The sequence below is a fragment of the Polypterus senegalus genome, chromosome 2 (assembly GCF_016835505.1).
Source record: "Polypterus senegalus isolate Bchr_013 chromosome 2, ASM1683550v1, whole genome shotgun sequence".
NCBI lineage: Eukaryota > Metazoa > Chordata > Cladistia > Polypteriformes > Polypteridae > Polypterus > Polypterus senegalus.
The window spans coordinates 118067486-118091744 of NC_053155.1; the positions used below are offsets into that span (position 1 = coordinate 118067486).

Below are 24259 nucleotides of genomic sequence, written 5' to 3' on the forward strand. Positions count from 1 at the left end.
GTGTTAATGAAATTAACAACAGATGCACTAGAGGGGCAACAATGAGATGACCCCCAAAACAGGAATGGTTTAACAGGTGGAGGCCACTGACATTTTTCCCTCCTCATCTTTTCTGACTTTTTCTTCACTAATTTTGCATTTGGCTACAGTCAGTGTCACTACTGGTAGCATGAGGCGATACCTGGACCCTACAGAGGTTGCACAGGTAGTCCAACTTCTCCAGGATGGCACATCAATACGTGTCATTGCCAGAAGGTTTGCTTTGTCTCCCTGCACAGTCTCAAGGGCATGGAGGAGATTCTAGGAGACAAGCAGTTACTCTAGGAGAGCTGGAGAGGGCCATAGAAGGTCCATAACCCATCAGCAGGACCAGTATCTGCTCCTTTGGGCAAGGAGGAACAGGATGAGCACTGCCAGAGCCCTACAAAATGACCTCCAGCAGGCCACTGGTGTGAATGTCTCTGACCAAACAACCAGAAAGACTTCATGAGGGTGACCCAAGGGCCCCATGTCCTCTAATGGGCCCTGAGCTCACTGCCCAGCAGCATGCAGCTCGATTGGCATTCGCCATAGAATACCAGAATTGGCAGATGCACCACTGGTGCCCTGTGCTTTTTACAGATGAGAGCTGGTTTACCCTGAGCACGTGACAGAAGTGAAAGGGTCTGGAGAAGCCATGGAGAACATTATGCTGCTTGTAACATCATTCAGCATGAGCAGTTTGGTGGTGGGGTAATGATTGTCTGGGGAGGCATATCCATGGAGGGTCACACAGACCGCTACAGGCTTGACAAAGGCACCTTGGCTGCCATTAGGTATCAGGATGAAATCCTTGGACCCATTGTCAGACACTATGCTGGTACAGTGGCTCCTGGTGCACGACAATTCCTGGCCTCATGTGGTGAGAGTATGCAGGCAGTTTCTGGAGGATGAAGGAATTGATACGATTGACTGGCCACCACACTTTCCTGACCTAAATCCAATCTGGGACATTATGTTTTGGTCCATCCAATGCCACCAGGTTGCACCTCAGACTGTCCAGGAGCTCAGTGATGCCCTGGTCCAGATCTAGGAGGAGATCCCCCACAACACCATCTGTCATCTCATTAGAAGCATGCACCGATGTTGTCAGGCATGTATACAAGAACACAGGGGCCATACAAAGTGCTGCGTAAATTTTGAGTTGCTGCAATAAAATTTTGGCAAAATGGACTAGCCTGCCACATAATTTTTTCACTCTAATTTTTGGGGTGTCTTTGAATTCAGGGCTCTGTAGGTTGATCATTTTCATTTCCATCAAACGATGTGGCATCCTTTCGTTCCTAACACATTACCCAGTCTATATCAGTATAGATATCCAGGAGGATTTCTTTTTTTCCCATTGAGATCTGATGTGTTTTCAAAGTGTTCCTTAAATTTTTTTGAGCAGTTTATATATCACAATTTACAAGAAAAAATGTGACCATATATGGCTTTCACTACATAAACTTGTGATTTTAGCAATAAACTAATACAGGACAGTTTTTCTTTAAGAGAATCATATGTTGTTGAAAAATGGATTGTACATTTTTCTTCCTCAGTTCTGCTGTATTTGTGGTACAAATGCAAAAAAACATGCACAATTCCTACTTTCTATATGTCCCAAGTCAAAAAGGAAACAGAAAATACTTTTGTTTATGCTAAGCTGATATTTTGATACATTAAAATGAATTAACAATTACATTAACTATAAAACGAGCAGTGATTTCAAGTATACTAGGTCCATAAAAAAATTAACTTCTGAATGATTTAAATTGCACATTTTTTCTTTTTCAACTGCAATATTCCAGTGTGAAAATAACACATCTTTTATTCTAATATACACTACAATATATGCATTTAAGCCATTGTCCTACAGCTTTGTATTTGTAGTGCAGTAGGAAAGTTGTCACCATTGAACAGTGCTATATTAACACCTTTTATTATCTATGGAATAATTTGGAATATATTAACATTTCCATTTGAAACATTTACAATTTTACCTTGGACAATCCAACTGGAACTGTTCCAGATTCTAATATGATTGTCCCACTGGATTACCAAGAGGCTTTTCCCATGCAGAGAACAGATAAAATCCTAGTTAATAATGTAAAAGGATTTCCAAAGTGAATTACATACTACGCTGACTGATCTCATTTATTGATAACGATACCTATCTTTATCTTACTGACGTCAACTACATTTCACACGTTATTTAAAATGCCCTTAGGGCCAATGCAAATTATGTTAGAAGAAACCAAATTAAACGTCAGGAAAATTATAATTGTAGAAAATTTAAATCATGACGGCGTAATAATGTCAGATAAGACTGACAATTAACAATCTTTTTTGTGGCTTTAAAATGTAAACACTGTGCCGCATGTATCGTGGGCAGCAGCTAAATTGTGCGGATAAACTATTATTATGAATTTATAGTAACGGCTAATCACCATCAGGGCCATTGCATGTGTAAATAGTTAAAAGAACCAGCATAAACGACTGGCATACTTCTATTGTATTACCCTAAAAATATTACTGGAATAAAAGAATACTATGACATACAGTATTTCCAAATTTAATTCTGCCTCGTTTTTTAATAAAACAATCTGGTAACTAGGCCACGCTTCTTGATTGAAGTTAAATGGAATTTAGGCGCATGACCACATATTCTAACTGCTCTTAGAAGTATTGAATAGTATCCAGAAAAATAAAAGACCTCTTAACTTATATATGCGCTGATGCCGTACCAATTTTAAAATCGGGTGATAAGTTAAAAGAATACCTCACTGCTAAGAAAATTTACGTTAACATGCCCAGCATTTAAAAATCTATCCCAAGCAGTATTACGCAACAACTCCGCTTCAGAGACAAGATGGCGTTGCTTTTGAATGACGCGATTTCAGCTCCTCCTAAAGCAACTACGACTATCTTGATCGACAGTCTCCATGTCAACGGAAACTCCCCCGCCTATCTTCAAACGACGCGGCTTTTCATCCGGGAACTAATTAGTTTTTGATTGACAGTCGTCATAGCAACGTTCTTCGCCAGCCGCCATTTTGTTATTCGGCTTAATTTTTAAATCGTTTGCCTTCCCGCCGGAATAATTAATTTGCGTTATACAAACAGTAATGTGTGCCCGTATGATGCTTCAGTAATGCATAGTTGGGATACATTTTGGCAAGCGTGGAAAGGTATGCTTGAGAAGATAACTGTATTTCATTTTTTGTACTTGAGTAGCACCGAGCGGATCGGTTGGTATTCCGTCAGCCTTGGTCTACCTCTCTCTCTCGTCCTGTGCCCCCCTCTGTCTATCTAGCTCTAGCTTTAGCTCTCTCTCTCACTCACTCACCCCCTCCCTTGCTCGTCCTCTCTCTCTCTCTCTCTCTCTCTCTCTCTCTGTATGGTCCGCCGGGCCGGTTCGCTGCGCAGGTTTGGAACGCGCGCCATTTTGTGAAATTTACGGAAAAACCTTGCCCAAGAAAACGCGATTTATCACGAATGGGTCGGCGAGTTTTTTAACAGAAGAGCTTCTGTGGGGAATGTACAAATACAAATGGAAACCTATTACCGACGTCACTCATTTCAATGGTAATATAACAATGTACGTTTTTTTTTTCCTTTCTGGAGCCAGCGTTTGATCGCATAAGTTTGTGTTTGGTAGTTACTGAAGAGGCGCTGTTGATTTTGGGGGAAATTGACAGCGTCCGGAGAAGAGAGAATTTGCTTTTTTAATCCCAGAGGCGTTTTAATTTGGATGGTACATGGAGAAACTGGATCTTTTTCCCTTCTTTTTTATTTTTGATTAAACGGTGGTCGTGCGTGGCCTTTACGGACAAATCACTCCGCAAGACGGAGGAGAAGAACCTGCAGAAGAAAGGTATTAAGACATGGTTTAAAAGGGAACCATAAAAAGGTGGGTACATTTCATCACGGCATAAATTTATATTTGGGTACTGCTAGAAATCCTTAAGTGTAGGTGTACAGCGAAAGGATAGAAAATGCAAGAGTGACAGCGTCTTGAAGCGGCAGCATATATGAAAAGGGGATGTGCATAGCGATTCAGATTAAGAAAAAAAAAAGTTAACAGGTCAAAATTGGATATGTATTGCATCTTCAACAACCGGGGAAGGGACTTCATCAGTCTTAATTTAAAAACAAAAATGAAGTTTTTCCTGCACCTAATAATGCATTGAAAGTTATGAGGCGTTGATATGTGTAGTTTATTAGTGAGATAAAAGAAAAAAACTTATTTAATGTATTTGTTGTCTGACGCGCCTTTTGAGTATATATTATTTTTTATTTACTTTGTTGTAACGCTCGTTTAGAACACCTCTCCTTTGCGAGCTACCCTTTTAGCTGTAGATCGCAGATTTGACTAGGCCGTGTCAAGACCTTGAATGCATTTTTGTACGAAGAGCTTGCGTTTGTTTATAACTTTGCTTTGCGTTTTTAAGTTGCAGCATCAATGTATTGTTGTGTCGCCAAAATCCATGTTGCCAGGTAGAGGAGGGCTATATTTGTCATGCCGGTAGAGTGACATCGGCATAGCAGAACCACCCCCCTTGACAGTTAGGTGATCTGTGCTTCCCTTTGCACTCGCCCGCTTGACGTCATGAGTGTCGATGTAACGCATGTGCCGTATTTCTATTTTATTTTTGTTTGCTAGAACATAATTATATTTACTTTATTCCACCTTGTAGCCGATTGTCGTTAAACTTCTATGTAACGTCGAGCACCTGGCGATCAGTAGAGAGTCAAATCTTCGTCGTAATAACTTTGACAGTTTCCACCTAGTATTTAAGAAAGGGCACACTAAATGCCACTTGTCTCTTACTGTTAAATACGCTTGGTCATTAGGAGTATATCCTTTTCTGTAGACCTTGAGGGCAGGGGCAGTACAGTTGGACTTAACGGTATGCTTCAAGTGGAGTACAAAGTATGTTTTTGTTACTTTTTTTTAGTGTCAGCCTGTGGTCACTGGTTTTGTACTTTTTCCAGAGTTTGATTCATTAATTCATTTGACAACTTAACATTAAGTCGTGGGGATGCAGGGGACCCAGGCGGATCGGGTGTAATATTAGGTACAAGGCAGAAACCAACCTTGGATGGCATACCAGTCGCTTGTAATGTATTTTTAGATAGTTACATTAAGGTAACACCGTTATGGTAATTTTCGATCTCTTTGATCGTTCGTCCCAGTGGGTGTAATGGCCAGACAAGGCACTCACCTTCTTTTGGCATCATTCTTGATTCATAGATGATGGTGGCACAGAAAGGTTTGTGGACTAAACTGGAAATTTTATTTTCTCCCTACCTTTTAATACTAAATATTTCAGAGAGGCAGCTACTTGTGAAAACAAAGCACATAGATTCATAGGGTACCAGATTAACTGTATGCTACATAATTATAGACAAAGAAACAATAGTTTAAACAATATAAAGAGTGTTATATAAACTAATGTAGATTAATTCTTAAAACTCTGAAAACAATGGCCTGTGTTCAAATTGCAGCTGAAACTAACTCAATTATCTGAACTGATATCATTCTTGAATGTGTCATGAATCCACATAATTAATAAAAATGAATATGTCTGACTAATAGACTCACCACAAACGCTAAAAAAACGGGTGATGTCCTGATCATTGAAATGTTTTCAGTGGAGGCCACATGCAAATTCTTTAGCCTTTGATGGTAAGGGAAACAAATCAAAAACAAAAGATCATAACTTTTGATTTGAGAATAATTTTCTCTTCCATCTCTGTTCTTAGGGACATGTGGACACGAGAGGAATCATCCAGATTAATAGGAGTGAGATGTAAAGGGCTGGGCTGGGGTTCAAAAACAGTTGGTTTGACAGTTCTTAGAAAGTATGTGGTGACATACTGTACCAGCATGCATTTCTGTTAGAAATGTGGGCTTAAGAATAGGCAGTGTAATTGATTGACATAGTATAGTCCATCCTCATTAGTGTTGAGAATGTGATTGATTGTACTCATTATACATTAGGATCTAGACGAGAACAGGCCAGTCCTATTTTTCTAAATTCTTCTAAATTTTTCTGATTCTTCTTAAAAAAAAAAAGTCTACTTTTGAATGTCCCTAAAGTCTTACTGTCTACCACAATACTTGGTAGCTTATTCCAAGTGTCTATCATTCTTCGTGTAAAGAAAAACTTCCTAAGGTTTGTGCGAAATTTACCCTTAACATGGTACCAACGGTGTCCCTGTGTTCGTAATTAACTTATTTTAAAGTAAGTCTCGATCTACTCTACTAATTCCCTTCATAATTTTAAATACTTCAGTCATGCCACCTCTTAATCTTCTTTTGCTTAGTCTGAAAAGGCTTGGCTCTTTTAATCCTTCTTCATAACTCATCCCCTGTATCCCTGGAATCGGCCTCGTTGTGCTTTTCTGGACCTGTTCTAGGGCTTCTATGTTCTTTTTGTAGCCTGGAGACCAAAATTGCACACAGTATTCCAGATGAGGCCTCACCAGTGTGTAATAAAGGTTGAGCATAACCTTCTTGGACATGTTCTCTTCACATTTTGCTATATAACCAAACATTCTGTTTGCCTTCTTAATGGCTACTGAATACTGTCTTGAAGTTGGTAGTGTAGAGTCCACTATGACTCCTAAATCCTTCTCATAAGGTGTACTCTCAATTTTCAGACCTCCCATTGTGTATTCTAGCCTATCGTTTTTGCTGCCTATGTGTAATACTTAACATTTTCTGACGTTAAACTCCATCAGCCACAAATCTGCCCAAGTCTTTCAGTAATGATTTAACAGATTCCAAATTATCTGCCAATCCACCTATTTTGGTATCATCTGGAAACCTAACCAGCTTGTTACTTATGCTCCCATCTAAATCGTTTATGTGTGTTAAAATTACCAGCAGCCATAGCACTGACTCCTGTAGAACACTACTCTTAACATCAGCCAATTCTGGTAAGGTTCCTTGCACCATAACCCTCTGCCTTCTGTATCAGGACAAATTCTGCATCCATCTACAATTGAACACCCTGAACTCCCACTTCTTTTAGTTTGATGTCCAACCTCTCATGTGGCACCTTATCAAATGCTTTTTGACAGTCCATATAAAATCATATGCTCTACTTTGATCATATCCTTTTGTTGCTTCCTCATAGAATTCCAGCATGTTTGTAAAACATGACCTCCCTCTTCTGCACCCATGTTCACTGTTCCTGTACTTGCCATCTTTTGCTCAATCTCATCCCTAATAATTCCTTCTATTAATTTTCCTGTGTTGCACATTAAGCTTACTGGCCTATAGTTGCTTGGATCTGCCAGGTCAGCCTTTTTATATAACAGGATGATAATTGAAATTTTCCTGTCCTTCGGAATCTCCCGAGTGTGAATTGACTTCTTAAAAATATGTATCTAGGTTTTATGTCTGTACTCGCAAGCCTCCTTAAGAAACTCAACGGTAAATATCTGGGCCTGGTGATTTGTTTAATTTCAGCCTGTTTAATCCAAGCAGTACTTCACTCTGTACAATTTCTAAATCACTCAGAATTTTCTTAGTAATCTCATTTATAGCTGGGAGGTTATCACTTCCTCACTCTTGAAGACCTCAAAAAAATGCAAGTTTAGAGTGTCCTCTATTTTGCTGTTTATCTTTTAATTCCCTTTTACTATTTCTGATGCACTTCATCTCCTCCTCCTCCTTGCCTGTTCTTTTACTACTAAAATACTGAAAGAATCTTTAAGGGTTGTCTTTCTCATTTTCTGCTATATTCTTCTCCAGATGTATATTTGGGTGGCTAAAAGACTACTTAATGGTTGCCCTCATGTTCTCATACTCCTTACTGTTTAGAGTTTATTAGTCTTATATGCTTTATATAACTGTTTTTTTTACTTTGCAGCTTCTTTTTTAACTCTTTATTAACCTACTGTAGAGTTTTTAAAATTTCCTTTTAATTCAAAATTTAGGCATGTACATGTCTTGCATTACATGTAAAATATTTTTAAACCTGTTCCACTGCTCCTCAACTGTCTCCACATTTAAAAAGCTTATTACAGTCTATCTTTCTTAGACTTTGACACATCTTCTCAAAATTTGCCATTCCAAAGTTCAACTTAACAATTTTAGTTTTTGCATCTGCACTCTTAAAAAATACTGAGATTTGTATTATGTTATGGTCACTTGACTGGTTCAATCAACTCAACACCCTCAATTCTATCTTAATTATTACAAAATACTAAATCCAGACAGGCTTCACCCCGCATTGGTGCTTTAACATACTATGGTAAAAAACAGTCACTGATTACTTCTAAAAACTCCTGCTCTTGTGCTCCGCCATTTGTGAAGTCATACCAGTTAATATTCAGATAATTAAAATCCCCCATGACTATAATATCCCCCTGTAAACATGCCTTTTTAATATTACTAAAAAGATATGTGTTGAAATTGCTGTCAGCATTCAGTGGTCAATAACACACTCATAAAATAAGACCTCTTTCCCTAATGCTTTCCAGGCTAAGCCACATGTATTCACTAAGATATAAACTTGCGTTTAAATTCTGTTTGACATAATCAGCAACCCCATATCTTTTTCTGTACTGTGTATCTTTCCTAAAAAATGTATTCCTGTATGTTACAGTCATTCCTATCTATGTTATTTAGACGGGATTCCATTATTGCAATAATATTATAGTTATGCTCTGCTACATACAACTCCAACTCGCTGCAAGACCTAACACTGAGGCTACATCAGGTTGCCTCCTTCCTTTGGCATGTCCTAGGGACCTTTCAAAATGTTAGGATTTTCACAGTGTACATGTACCATCAATATGAATCATATACTCATCATTGCCTCCACCTCTAATACCCTTTGTTTTAATTGGAATGGCAAGCATTGCTGGTCTGCAAGTTTCTTTTGACACTTCAGGTAAAGACGTTTTGGATAAAATTTCACTTTTATTTTCCTTCTTTACTTTTAGTTAAGCTAAGTGGCCCTAATAAGTTAAATTACCAGGCAAATCTGACCTGAGCTTTCATATACACTGTAAAAAATCAATCCTACTCCCAATTAAAAAATATTAAGTAACTGATTACAATGTGCTTTTTGAGTTTGCCCAACATTATATTGACAAATCCAGCCAATTACAAAATTTGAGTTCACTGGATATAAGCTACTCTATGCCAAACTAAGAAAACTAAATTAGCTCAAGTAGAAATAACTAATATGTAAAAACAGCATTAAGCCCATCTAACATAAATTTTAAGGCTTTGTCAATGTCATCTCTAATTGGCGTAACTAAAAAACCTATGCTGAATAAACGTAAGTAAATTTAGGCAAACTTCAAGGTAGTAATTCAAGAAATTAATATATTTATTTTTTGCAAACTCAAAAAGCACATTGTAATCAGTTACTTAAGAACTCTGACTATATTGAGCAACATATTCCATTTTAACAAAAAAGAAAAAACAGCTTTTTTGAAAATAATGTAGCTTTATTTTCTTAGACATGGCATTACATTATTATTACAATGTGAAATATGAAAATCACTTCTATAAATGTATTTATATTCAGTGCATTCAAATTTTTTCTTAATAACATATTACTAATAACCACAAGCCATGCCATCTCTGATGTTGTGGAATCTTAAATTGAAAAGTGTTACATCAATAATTCCAAAATGTCTTTTTGAACAGAACCTGAACAGGGTAAAGGGATTCTGTCATAACATTAACACTAATTTGCAACGGAGAAAGAATTTCACACAAAGAAAAGTAGATATAGCTAACTTAATCTAAAATCAAAATACAAGCACATCCTATTCTGCAGATTTGAGACACATTTGTCTAACATTTATGCAGCATATTTTTGAGTGACAATACTCTATGTGAGTATGAGTCTCCAATATTTAGAAACACCTTCTGCACTGTTTCAAAAGTGTATTTCAGTTCTTTTGGGTATTGAATGTTTAGAGCATACAGAAGACCAACAAGTATGACAAATGCAGTTGTGAAGTCAACAAGCGCTTCAATTACTACTTGACCTTCTATCACCACAGCCACATTCATTGGTGCAGCTCCCGGATGGGTCTCATGGTGCCTCACAACCTCCAATATTCCTATCTTCATTTCATTTGTATATATTTGAAGGGAGTCTGTATCCTAAAAATATAGAACAATGATATAGATAAGGTGTGAAAAATAAACCATAGTTGACTCTTTTCCAAAGCCAAGTGAAAGGTTGTCTACCAACTTAACTTTCTTGTTTGTTAATCATTTAGTTCTACATTTCCAACCGAACTCACATGACATGTTGTTGATAACTTCTTGTATTCTCTTAAGTACAGAGGTAGTCCTTGTAGAACCGTTGCCCTCTTGTGTGTGGTAACATCCATTGTCTGAAAAGTTAACAAGAATGATAGTCATAGAGTTAGAATATACAAAGAAATAATGTTTGAACAAAACGACAATGTAAGAAAACTTAAACAAAACAACTAAATATATTTGATATATTTCCTTCCTCCTTACTATATACAAAAGTCCATCTTTGTTAAATGAATCCAAATAATGAAAGGATTTTGTACATCTGCAAATTATTCAAAATGTATGCACACATCCAGAAACAACAAAAAAAAAATGCTATTAACCTGGGCAATTTCAATTTATAATAAACAGAATAGCTCAGGAATGTACTTTTATTTCTGGTAAAATATTGTTTGTGTAAATCTCACCATTAAAGAAAACTGTAAATTAATACATTATGAATTAGTAGTCCATGACATTGAGGGAATATGTGTAGTGCCAATGACTCAGATATAAACATATACAGTATAATTTAGCTTGTTCTATAAAATAATTTTGCATGCATTTGATAACAGTCTATGGGTTTGCCACATGCACCTTCATAAGCAAACAGTTTAACAGCCTTAATTACAACACTGCCACATGCTATGTTAAGTTAATGCTTATGACTATAAAACAATTCTTTCCTGATCCTTATTACGCACCTGTTCATCTAGTAATTCTAAAAGTGATTTCAATTCATGTGCTGTCTTGCCTCCATTTGCTCTGTACATTTTGATCAGAGCTGTCAATACTTGTCCAAGGATGTCAGAAATGTTTCTTTCAATTGCACCTGGGTAATGCGATAAAATTCTGCATATACCTGTAACAAAATTCAGAAATTAATAATGTACTTATTTTCAAGATACTAGCATCGCTACTCAACAATTGAATTATAAGATTAGAAAAAACTCACCTGTTGCTCTATGAAAAGGCCTGGCCATCTCTGTTGGACTACAGAGACCAGTGGTTCATCCATGACAATCTCCTTTCTTCTCAGGGAAAAAGTGAGGTCCATTTTGGTGTTGACTAGGTCCAGGTTCATATTTTTCTTCTTCACTTCATCCACAAGCTGCTGCCTTGTACGCTTTTATTGCCCAATCCACTATGTAATCATCTGCTTCCAGTCTCTGTTCGCAACTTTGGTATGGTGCCTAAAAAGCTTGAGTCGGTCACCGCAGCTACTACGGGAATTCAGACCGCTAACCTTAAGTGAACAAAGTCCTGATGTCGGGTTTTGAGGTATAAAACATAAGCTGTTATAGTGAAAAAAGGAAAGAAGGAAATAACGCAATAGTGTGGCTTTTGATAAAAAGCCACGACAATAAGCACAACTGAGCTTTCATTTTATAATAATTCATTTTCAGATTCTGTTACAGTCATTAAAATCTTCCGTAGTTAACGGACCCGCCATCATTACACGTTGCAAATAACACAAGCTAACATTAAACGCGATAAAAATCTTTACGCTCGCAGTAGGTTATCATCGATGGTCGTCGAAGTTAGTAAGGTTACTCATGGCAACTGTTAATAAATCGTACCCCGATTTTTTAACTATATAGGTTTCAACAAAGAAAAGTCCTACTCATGTAAATGCATTTACTTACCTTAAGTCGGGACTATAAAACGTTAGTAATTACAGATTTTGGAGTCGTGGACTCATGCACGTGTCCAAACCTCATAAATCGAGAACATTCTCGCAGGAAATGCGCATTGCGCAAAAGAAAAACTCACACAAACAACAGATTATTAATTCTCACAATGCTGATTTTTACATTTGAACCAAAAGAAAATAGAACTCACATCTGCGCCACACAATGAAGAAACGATTGTCAAGCTAAACATTTAACACAGAAATGCTGGAACAACAAACTTTTTTACACTGGGTCGACTATCACTTAGTTACATTTTTTACAGTGTAAAAACTCTTAATTTCCATATCAAGTTTTGTATTGTATGTGATCAAAATCCAGTATGGAAGTTGGCACTCAACTGTATATAGTTTGCTGTTTTCCTGCTTTCATAAAAATATCACATCTGTGTCACATGAATGAAAAATAAAATCTGAATTCGGTCACCTTTAGCTGCAGTGTGAAATATGGATGTTTCAGAGTTTTTGTTGATAGAAGCAAAATGTATTGGTGATTATGTAAATTGCAGAGCTGGTGAAGTATCATCTAATTAAACAAGAGATTCAGCTAATAATAATGAACAGAAGTTTAAGAAATCGGTTTGAATGAAAGTCTGTACCAACTACACTTTTCTGGAAAGTGTTTTGCCTTATGTAATATAAGAGGTTATTGTGGCTGGATTGGTAAATCACGTGTACAGCAAGGTTATTATAGTTTGCCTTTTTATATTAGGTTTTATTTCTACATGTTTTTTGACCTTACTTGGGAATTCAGTTTAGTTTTAGTTGTCCTTCATCATGTATTTTTAGTTTTAATTTAGTTTTTATTTTACAAAGACATTTCCTTTTATATGTATATATATATGTGTGTGTATATATATATATATGTGTGTGTATATATATATATATATATATATGTGTATATATGTATATATATATATATGTATATATATGTATATGTATATATATGTATATGTGTATATGTATATGTATATGTGTATATATATGTATATGTATATATATATTTATATGTATGTATGTGTGTATATATATGTATATATGTATATATGTATATATGTATGTATATATGTATATATATGTATATATGTATATATGTATATATGTATATGTATATATGTGTATATATATATGTGTATGTATATGTATATATATATGTATGTGTATATATATGTATATGTATGTATATATATATGTATGTGTATATATATATGTATGTATATGTATGTATGTATGTGTATATGTATATATATATATGTATGTGTATGTATATGTATATATATATGTATGTGTATATATATATATATATATATATATATATATATATATATATATATACATATATATATATATATATATATATATATATATATATATATATATATATATGTATATATATATATATATATATATATATATATATATATATGTATATGTATATATATATATATATATATATATATATATATATATGTATATATATATATATATATATATATGTATATATATTCTTGAGTTGAGATGGCCGGGGCGGAGTTTCGGTGACATCATCACGCCTCCACGTAAGTACGAGAGAACAAGGAAGAACTCCAAACAGCGATCAGCACAAAACGCCATTTCACAATTGAGAAGGCAGAAAACATTATGAAGCAAATGATGCATACAAGCATATTCATAAGTACAGCTACTGCGGAAACAAAGCACGGCGTGAACCGTAAGTTTATATTAAATTAAGTTCATAGGGCTACCACTAGCGCTTGTAATTTAGTGCCTGCCCATATAAGGCCGCCCATCAGCGGCAATCCAATACAAACACTGCCGTAAATATTCACGGTGAAGGACTGTGCTTATGCAGAGGAAGATGAGATGGTCAGGGTGGTGTTTGGCACAAACTCATTGAAACGCAGAGAAACTTTTAAGTGCCGGGTCTTAGCTGACATTACACAGATGGCACCAGTACAGCTGGGAACCTTCGATGCAAGAACACCAAGCTGCTCACGGAACTGACGCAGTGCACAGACAAAAGCAACAGTTCCAAAGAGTGCTGAACAAAACCAATTACACAATTGAGAAGGCAGCAAAAAATATGAAGCGCCTTATACATACAATCATATTCATAAGTGCAGCTACTGCGAAACAAAGCACACGGTGGAAAAAGTGAATGTCCTGCTAAAGGAAGACAGTGTAAAAAAAACCCGTGCATGCAGTTTGTCACATCACAGATAAAAAGGAAGACGAGCTGTTTATTGATGCAGTAAGGAACTAATCGATGAATGAAACCTCTTATCTTTACAACGATTGACAAACACGGAATGTAACTTGAACACATCCTACAAATACGAGCCTGATTGAAAGAAATAATGATAATCAAATCCTTGATGACAGCAACATTCAATAACACTCACAAAACAATTACTGTATATTGACAATCATGTTACGCTATTTTTAAAATGTTCCCTTTTCTTTTCATAACTTCTACTTCTCCACTGTATACACGGTATATATATAAATGTATATATATACCCCGATCTACAATACATACTTTAGCATAGACAAGCCACACGCTGTGGCAATTGTAGAGTCTTCTTCTAACGCCGACATTCGAGGTTCGATTCCCGAGAGGGGATGTACTGACTATGTAGCGCTACCGATTCATTTTACCTTCAGATCTCCTTGGTTTGGGACGTGATGAAAAATATTAGGTTAACGAGAATCATGTTACGCTATTTTTAAAATTTTCCTTTCTTAGCACAAGCACAGCTGAGAAGCTTGATGCATGTACTCATAACGCTAAAAATAACGATTTAATCACACTTTCAATTCCAAGCAAACGGGAACTTTTGTCAATGCATGATTTCCTGGTACATCCATTACACTGATGCACACATCACAGCTACAAAAATGTTAGAGTCGGAATAAAGCTGCTCCTACGACTGATCATTTCGACTACCCGGAAATGTAAGCCTTGATAAAAGCATGGTTTTGTGCACACTGAAAAGCAAGCAAAATTAGATGCATTACAGAAAGCGGACTTTGTGGTTCTTACTGGGGATCATTGGACTTCCGTGACCGGTAGTAATTCTAAATACATCTAATTACAAAATGTTCAATGATCACACTGTTTTAGCCTAATGTACAAAATAATTTTGGCTAATGTTACTCAGAGTTTAAAGAGTAAGCTGGTCAAATTACCTTTTATGTTTCTGACTTATTTTTTTAAGAAGAAAACTGCACTTTATGTTGAAATTTTGGTTATTATTATTTAAAGACAATACTATTCTGAAAATGTACTTAAAGTACTTAAACTACCACTTTATTTTTAAGTCTGCCCAATTTTAACCAGGGATGATATTTTGTTTCTGTTTTGAATTCAAATGCAGTTTAAAAGCTTTTTTTCAGAAATTAAAACAGCTTCAGTTTACAATATTCATGTCCATGTCTATTATTTGATTCTGTCGCCCACTAAAACCGCTTTTAAATTAAAAAAAAAAAACATGTGCGATTTGGGGCAAATTTACGCAGCGATTACATACGATTAATCAAGATTAATTCTTACACAGCCTCTAATTAATTGGATTAATTTTTTTAATCGAGTCCCACCCCTAATATATATATATGTAGATATATATATGTAGATTTGTATATATATGTGTATATACAGTATATATGTAGATATGTATATGTTGTATATACAGTATGTATATATGTGTGTGTATATATACAGTATGTGTATATATGTATATGTATATATATGTATGTGTGTATATGTATATATATAAACTGTATATATATGTGTATAGATGTGTATATATATATATATATATATATATATATATATATATATATATATATATATATATATGCCAGCAACACTCATGACAATGACAAAACAATTACATTGTCAATCATGTTACGCTATTATTAAAATGTTTCCTTTTCTTTTTACTTCTCTGCCAATCGCAGGTAGGTTGCTATATATATATATATATATATAATATAGATAGATAGATATGACAACAACACTCATATCAATGACAAAACAATTACATTAACAATCATCTTAATGCTATTTTTAAAATGTTTGCTTTTCTTTTTCATAACTTCTTTAACACACTATTCTCCTCTGCCATGGTTCTGTAGTACTGTATATACAATATATACATATCTACATATATACTGTATATACACATATATATACATGTATATATATATATCTACATATATATATATCTACATATATATATATATTAGGTGGGACTCGATTAAAAAATTAATCCAATTAATTAGAGGCTGTGTAAGAATTAATCTTGATTAATCGTATGTAATCGACACTAAATTTGCCCCAAATCGCAAATGTTTTTTTTTAATTTAAAACGGTTTTAGTGGGCTTACAGAATCAAATAATAGACATGGACATGAATATTGTAAACTGAAGCTGTTTTAATTTCTGAAAAAAGCTTTAAACTGCATTTGAATTCAAAACAGAAACAAAAATATCATCCCTGGTTAAAATTGGGCAGACTTAAAAATAAAGTGGTAGTTTAAGTACTTTAAGTACATTTTCAGAATAGTATTGTCTTTAAATAATAATAACCAAAATTTCAACATAAAGTGCAGTTTTTCTTCTTAAAAAATAAGTCAGAAACATAAAAGGTAATTTGACCAGCTTACTCTTTAAACTCTGAGTAACATTAGCCAAAATTATTTTGTACATTAGGCTAAAACAGTGTGATCATTGAACATTTTGTAATTAGATGTATTTAGAATTACTAACGGTCACGGAAGTCCAATGATCCCCAGTAAGAGCCACAAAGTCCGCTTTCTGTAATGCATCTAATTTTGCTTGCTTTTCAGTGTGCACAAAACCATGCTTTTATCAAGGCTTCGCCGGTAGTCGAAATGATCAGTCGTAGGAACGCGCTTTATTCCGACTCTAACATTTTTGTAGCTGTGATGTGTGCATCAGTGTAATGGATGTACCAGGAAATCATGCATTGACAAAAGTTCCCGCTTGCTTGGAATTGAAAGTGTGATTAAATGCGTTATTTTTAACGCTATGGAGTACATGCATCAAGCTTCTCAGCTGTGCTTGTGCTAAGAAAGGGAAAATTTTAAAATAACGTAATATGATTCTGCTAACCTAATATTTTTCATACGTCCCAAACCAAGGAGATGCAAGGTAAATGAATCGGTAGCGCGCACATAGTCAGTACATCCCTCTCGAATCAACCTCAATGTCGGCGTTAGAGGCTTAAGACTCTACAATTAGCCACAGCGTGTGGCTTGTCTATGCTAAAGTATGTATTGTAGATCGGGTATATATATACATTTATATATATACCCGTATCGCAGTGGAGAAGTAGAAGTTATGAAAAGAAAAGGGAACATTTTAAAAATAACGTAACATGATTGTCAATATACAGTAATTGTTTTGTGAGTGTTATTGAATGTTGCTGTCATCAAGGATTTGATTATCATTATTTCTTTCAATCAGGCTCGTATTTGTAGGATGTGTTCAAGTTACATTCCGTGTTTGTCAATCGCTGTAAAGATAAGAGGTTTCATTCATCGATTAGTTCCTTACTGCATCAATAAACAGCTCCTTCCTTTTATCTGTGATGTGACAAACTGCATGCACGGGTTTTTTTACACTGTCTTCCTTTAGCAGGACATTCACTTTTTCCACCGTGTGCTTTGTTTCCGCAGTAGCTGCACTTATGAATATGATTCTATGTATAAGACGCCATATTTTTTGCTGCCTTCTCAATTGTGTAATTCGGTTTTGTTCAGCACTCTTTGGAACTGTTGCTTTTGTCTGTGCACGCGCCAGTTCACGGAGCCGCTTGGTGTTCTTGCATCGAAGGTTCCCAGCTGTACTGGTGCCATCTCGTAATGTCAGCTAAGACCCGCACTTAAAAGTTTCTCTCGCAGTTTCAATGAGTTTGTGCCAAACACCACCCTGACCATCTCATCTTCCTCTGCATAAGCACAGTCCTTCACACGTGAATATTTACCGCAGTGTTTGTATTGGATTGCCGCTGATGGACGGCCTTATATGGGCAGGCACTAAATTACAAACGCTAGTGGCAGCCTATGAACTTAATTTAATATAAACTTACGGTTCACGCCGTGCTTTGTTTCCGCAGTAGCTGTACTTATGAATATGCTTGTATGCATCATTTGCTTCATAATGTTTTTCTGCCTTCTCAATTGTGAAATGGCGTTTTGTGCTGATCGCAGTTTGGAGTTCTTCCTTGTGCTCTACGTGACTTACGTAGGAGGCGTGATGATGTCACACTAAACTCCTCCCGCCATCTGCAACTCAAGACTCCATTACATTATATGGGGAAAAATAGCTTCCAGTTATGACCCTTATGCGTAGAATTTCGAAATGAAACCTGCCCAACTTTTGTAAGTAAGCTGTAAGGAATAAGCCTGCCAAATTTCAGCCTTCTACCTACACGGGAAGTTGGAGAATTAGTGATGAGTCAGTGAGTGAGTGAGTGAGGGCTTTGCCTTTTATTAGTATAGATGTATATATATGTGTGTGTATATATATACAGTATGTGTATATATATGTATATATATGTATGTGTGTATATGTGTATATATATATATAACTGTATATATATATGTGTATAGATGTGTGTGTGTGTTTGTGTATATATATATATATATATATATATATATATATATATATATATATGCCAAAGCAACACTCATATCAATGACAAAACAATTACATTAACAATCATCTTACGTTATTTTTAAAATGTTTGCTTTTCTTTTCATAACTTCTTTAACACACTACTTCTAAGTAAGGTATTCGCTCTAGTATATATATGTGTGTATGTGGTATTCTGCTAGTATATATATGTATATATGTATATGTATGTGTATATATATATATATATATATATATATATATATATATATATGTATATATATATATGTATATGTATATATATGTATGTATGTATATGTGTGTGTGTAAATATATATAAATATATATATATATATATTTGTGTGTGTGTGTTTTAGTAATTACGGTACAGTTAAAGAGCTACTATGGAGTTTAGTTTTGTGTCACAATGATACAGAACTATACACTTAACGGGTTTGGATATGAGTTTAATGTTAGCGGAAGCTCACTACACTACATGGTTTACTATCTGGTTTTGTTTTTTTCTGATAAAAACCAGCATAATCAAAACCAGGTACTGAATATGATCAATTTTACACAATTTTATAATTTGTAAAATATTTTCCATGTCATTTGTGCTGAACAAAGCTGACTGTTGGCACTTTTTTCTTTTCCTTTTACTGCGCAGAATGGGCCAGTTTGTAATGAAATTTAGGTGAATTTTAGGATGTGAGGGTTTTTTACTCTAAACGTATACAGTATACAACATATCCTGCTCTGACAGTGTGCTTATAATGAATGCCTTCAACATTGAGCCAAAATCTCAAATACTTGGCTTTATTTTTTACCAGCCATATTGATCTCTGATTCTATCTCATGCACAATTTATAGACAGAATTTTGCCACCTGAAAAGATATAAAAAATTATAAAACAGAATCTACTGTGTTCTGACTGGTGTGATCAAGAAAATCACAGGGGCTTAGGAAGAACAAGGCTCTTAGACTTGAATCAGTGTGCAGACCCCCCCTAGCTGTATTGAGGGAAACAAAGAAAAAGAAGCATGTAGTGTCGAGGTTAGGGGCAGTGAGATTCGAATAGCCCATCATAAGAACAGTAAACCCATAATGAGCAGAATAAGAGCAGATAATAAGAGTATGGACAGGCACAAAATGATAGAGACAACATTTGAGATTAAGAACAATATATACATTATCTAAATCTATTTATCCAGTGGAGGATTGCAGGAAACCTGAAGCCTACCCCAGCAGGTTTGGATGCAAGGCAGGAAAAAATCCTTGGTATGCAATATGTATTATAAGGCTGATGTTAAGAACAAAAAGAATATGATATTTTAACTATCTATTTTGAGAGAGAGAGAGGGAGAAACCGAAAAAATTGGGACAGATATTTTAAAACATAATTCTGCTATTGGATTATTTTCACAATTTCAGGGATTTTGAACTGTGAATAGTAACTAAAAAAGATAAATTAATAATGTATGATGACCGTCAGTCTCTTGATCAGTGCCGTTTTATTTTTAAAAAATTGGGAGTGCTCTCTTCTAGACTTTCTCATGTACTCTGATATGGGGATGGATATTTGAGAAGTAGAAAATGATTATATTCTGTACATTAAAGAACCATAAGCAACAAATCAAATCAAATTTTATAATATATTGAACAAATTATTACAGAAGTAAAGTTGAATCAATCAGACTCTGCAGCTGCATGAATAAAAAAATTGAGTATGTGTTCAGGTAAAGTACCACTTCCAGTTGATGGATTTGGCCCAAAAGTTAATACAGATCTGCAATTCTGGTGTAACAACCACATGCCAAATTTCATCCATCTATCTAGTTGCGTTTTTGTGTAATTGTTTTTATATAAACACACACACAATTCCAAAAAACTTTCTCTACACCTTGTATACTTCATATGTGAAATGGCAGGTGAATTACTCTCAGTAAAAAGCAGGTACCTCAAAAATAAACTGAAACGTTACTGAAACGTGATTTTTTCTTTCCATACGGTAGAAGTTTTTGTTGACCAGCACATTCTGAGTTCAGGCGTTTGAATTATATTTTGAAATACAACAAGTGCAAAGAAAGGCAGCACATAAATCCCTTTCTATTCTGCACGCTTCACGTATCCGCATTCCGTTTGCTGTAGCACCACAAATGGTGTGTGAACACCCGGCCTTCTTCACCAGCCGCCATTCACTGGATGAGTCGGTGCGGGCGGCTGGTGGTGGATGATTTTCAGTTTTAGAGTTAAAAGTTATAAGGGTTAAAAACTAACGGCAAGATTATTCATTCAAAAACATCCATCCACCGCAAGGTGTGCACACACACACAGACCAAGCACACACTAGGAACAATTTAGGATTGCCAATGCGCACCTAACCTGCATGTCTTTGGACTGTGAAAGGAAACTGGAGTACCCGGAGGAAACCCACGCAGACATGGGGTCATTGAAAAACTAAAATAATTTTTAGTAAATTATTTTATTTCTCTTAGTTCTTCCAGCTACTTTAATAGTTTTGTTTAATTTTAGTTTTTCATTTCAGTTTTGTTAATTATTTTATTTCAGTTTACGAAAATGTTTTTTTAATAATAGTTTGTTTTAATTTTAGTTTTCGTCAACTGTAATAACCTTCGTGTACAATCACATGTTAAAGTTGAGCAATGTACAAAAACTCTCCTTAAACATTGCCTATTGATGATTTTATTGTTGGTGGTGGTGCCTCACCATTTTATACCAATATTGCCATTCTACAGTTTCTCTAATTTCAGTTTGGCCACAGCATATTCCCTTTTTTAATAGCCATACAGAGTACAAGGTACAAAGGTACATCATTTAACTATAGCTGCTGATTAATTACAGTTAATACACATGATTAACATGTTAAATTTCTTCAATGAAAGTTTTTAAAGCAACCACTGAATGCGTTAAATTAATCTGGATAATATGTCTGTTCTTTACATGTTGTTAATGAAGCAGTACGAAATGAGTCCAAGTTTGTTAATAGTAGTAACAGGTCATGGTTACAAATTACTTTCTGCCCATCTTACCCAGAAAAACATTTTCATGTCCGTAGTACTTTTAGTGACTACCTGAACTGCCTCCTAGCTTGACTTGTAATGCTTTTGTAATCTTGTCCAGCTTTCAGCTGATAAGGGACCTAGTCACCAATTCACCTGTCACCTGTGCATGCATTCCTTTATATAGGCAAGCTAACCTCTCACCTGCATGTACTCACTTTTTCATGAAATGGTGGCAGTGCACAACAGTGAACAATTCCTGGCTCTAGCGGTAATGAATTAGTGTCGCCGAAGTCATGCGTAAAATATATATATCTGGATACGCTACCGTGAGTTAATTTGGTGGTGATTTTGAACTGCAAAAATGAGATTTGCTCTCATTAACCTGGTGTGACAGACAGCAAGCTAAGTCTATAGTTGAAAAGTCTCCTAAAAACACCCTACTGGACATACAGTGGTGTGAAAAACTATTTGCCCCCTTCCTGATTTCTTATTCTTTTGCATGTTTGTCACACAAAATGTTTCTGATCATCAAACACATTTAACCATTAGTCAAATATAACACAAGTAAACACAAAATGCAGTTTTTAAATGATGGTTTTTATTATTTAGGGAGAAAAAAAATCCAAACCTACATGGCTCTGTGGTTAAATGTGTTTGATGATCAGAAACATTCTGTGTGACAAACATGCAAAAGAATAAGAAATCAGGAAGGGGCAAATAGTTTTTCACACCACTGTATGTGTATCATGTATGCAGAAAACACATTAGATGTTTTAAAAAAAAATAAACCTAACCTGTTCTAAAAATAATAACCTGGGCAACCCTGTTCTGTAGTTTCAGATTATACATTGGCATTTTGGTACATGGTGAACAATATGTTGTTGCAGGTACTGTTATGAGCTCCCTTGTTCAGCTTTACGATTATAGTGTAGGAGTTGATATGTGTTTGAAAGAATTTGCAGTTATGCTTGTGAAAAAATGAAGTACAAAATGCGCCTTTTTAAATAAGGGGTGTGTCACACCCCATCAAAAGGATTGCTGTTAAAAGAGTTGATAATGACGAACCCCTGAAGATAGAGTTCATACTCAAAACACCTAAATCAACCAAGCTGCCTAACAACACCAGTAATACTGGGAAAAAATCTTAACAGATTCCACTTCCTGACAGCATGTCTAAACCAATAAATAAAGCAATGTAGCAGTACTGGGTAATTGAAAATACACACGTCATGACAAAATATCCTCTTAGTTTTAACACATTAAATATCCATAGACCTCAGTGCTTATCTAAGCTATTTTTGCTGTTATGTTATATAGTGATGCAATAGTTAAAGTGACTAAAAAATATCGTAGTAGACACAAGTATTTCTCAGTTGTTTGGAGCCGAGTTGCTGCCGGGCTCTGTGTGTGTGTCTCTAATTAAGTTTTATTCACCTTTAGGTCTGCAACTAATAATTAGTTAATCTGTCTGTCGCGCGCACGCACGCACGCACGCACCTGTGTGTATCTCTCTCTCTCTCTCTCTCTGCACACACAGGGAATGCACAGGAAGAGACTGAACATGTGCCGTGTGGCCCGCACGCACTTCACCAGAAGACACACACACACGGACACTGGACGCACACAAGGGTTTTATTAAAGAGGATACATTTTTTCGCTTGCACTTAAACACATGAAGTGCATTAAATGGAACCTTTGACCAAATAAATTAGTCTGTGTAAGATTTTCAGAAACTTTTTTTTTTTTTTTAAATGAACAACTTATATATATTTTAAATAAAATATAGGTTTTCATATAACATTTACCTAATAATACATTCAAAATAAATAGTACTAAATAGAACTAAAATACTAGTATTTCTGGTTCTGGTTGTACAATGTGCAGACACAAAATTTCATTAAAAGTACAAGTTTTTAATAAATTAACTAAACTCGCAATTTGGCTTATGTGTATATAATCACACTAAACCAATGCTTCAAAGTAAAACATGTAATTTAAGTTTTTTTTTTTTTTGTAGTTTCTGTGAGAGAGAGAGAGTTTACTCGCAAAGAATCATGTAAATATCCGACCACCACAATATTCCACCACAGAAAAATCTGTTGCACCATCATGACTTCATTAGTTTCTTTGTTTTTGTAAGTCTGCAGTATTGTTTGAAATTATTAGTTCAGCACAACGAATATCGTTGTCATATGTTGGGGAAATTTCCAGGTTATTTTCCTTTTCCAGCAAAGTGGTTTCATTTGTGTGAAACGCGGGTCTTTTTTTGCTGAGCAACATGCAGTGTTTATTTTAACTGAAAGTTCATATCTTTTTGCATCATCACTTGTCTTTTTTTGTGTCTTGACACCTTTTAGCACTGCCAGATACTTTGGCACCTTTGCTTAGAGCCAACACACAATCATAGCCTTCTGCATGTCATTTGCTTTTGGGAGTGTGTGGTTAGATTGTCACATTTGAAACTGAGTGATAATGACACAAAATGTGTTCTGCCAGCTATACCAGGATTGCTGCAGCAGTAGTGGCACATTATCACATCTTCATCCAGATTGTATAAAAGCCAACTTCAGTCCAATAGCCAG

At 35.2% G+C, this 24259-nt stretch overlaps 1 protein-coding gene across 3 annotated transcripts in view; it reads left to right on the plus strand.

Moving 5' to 3' along the window:
- Positions 1–3083: 3083 nt before the first annotated feature.
- dyrk1aa (dual-specificity tyrosine-(Y)-phosphorylation regulated kinase 1A, a) overlaps positions 3084–24259 on the plus strand; it is a 214121-nt gene continuing 192945 nt past the window's right edge. For 2 of the 3 annotated variants that reach the window (XM_039744456.1, XM_039744458.1), the window contains exon 1: positions 3395–3931. The gene's annotated coding sequence lies outside the window, so the exon portion shown is untranslated. Of the gene's footprint in view, positions 3210–3394; positions 3932–24259 lie in introns of those variants that run through there. The other variant, XM_039744457.1, reaches the window with a different exon arrangement.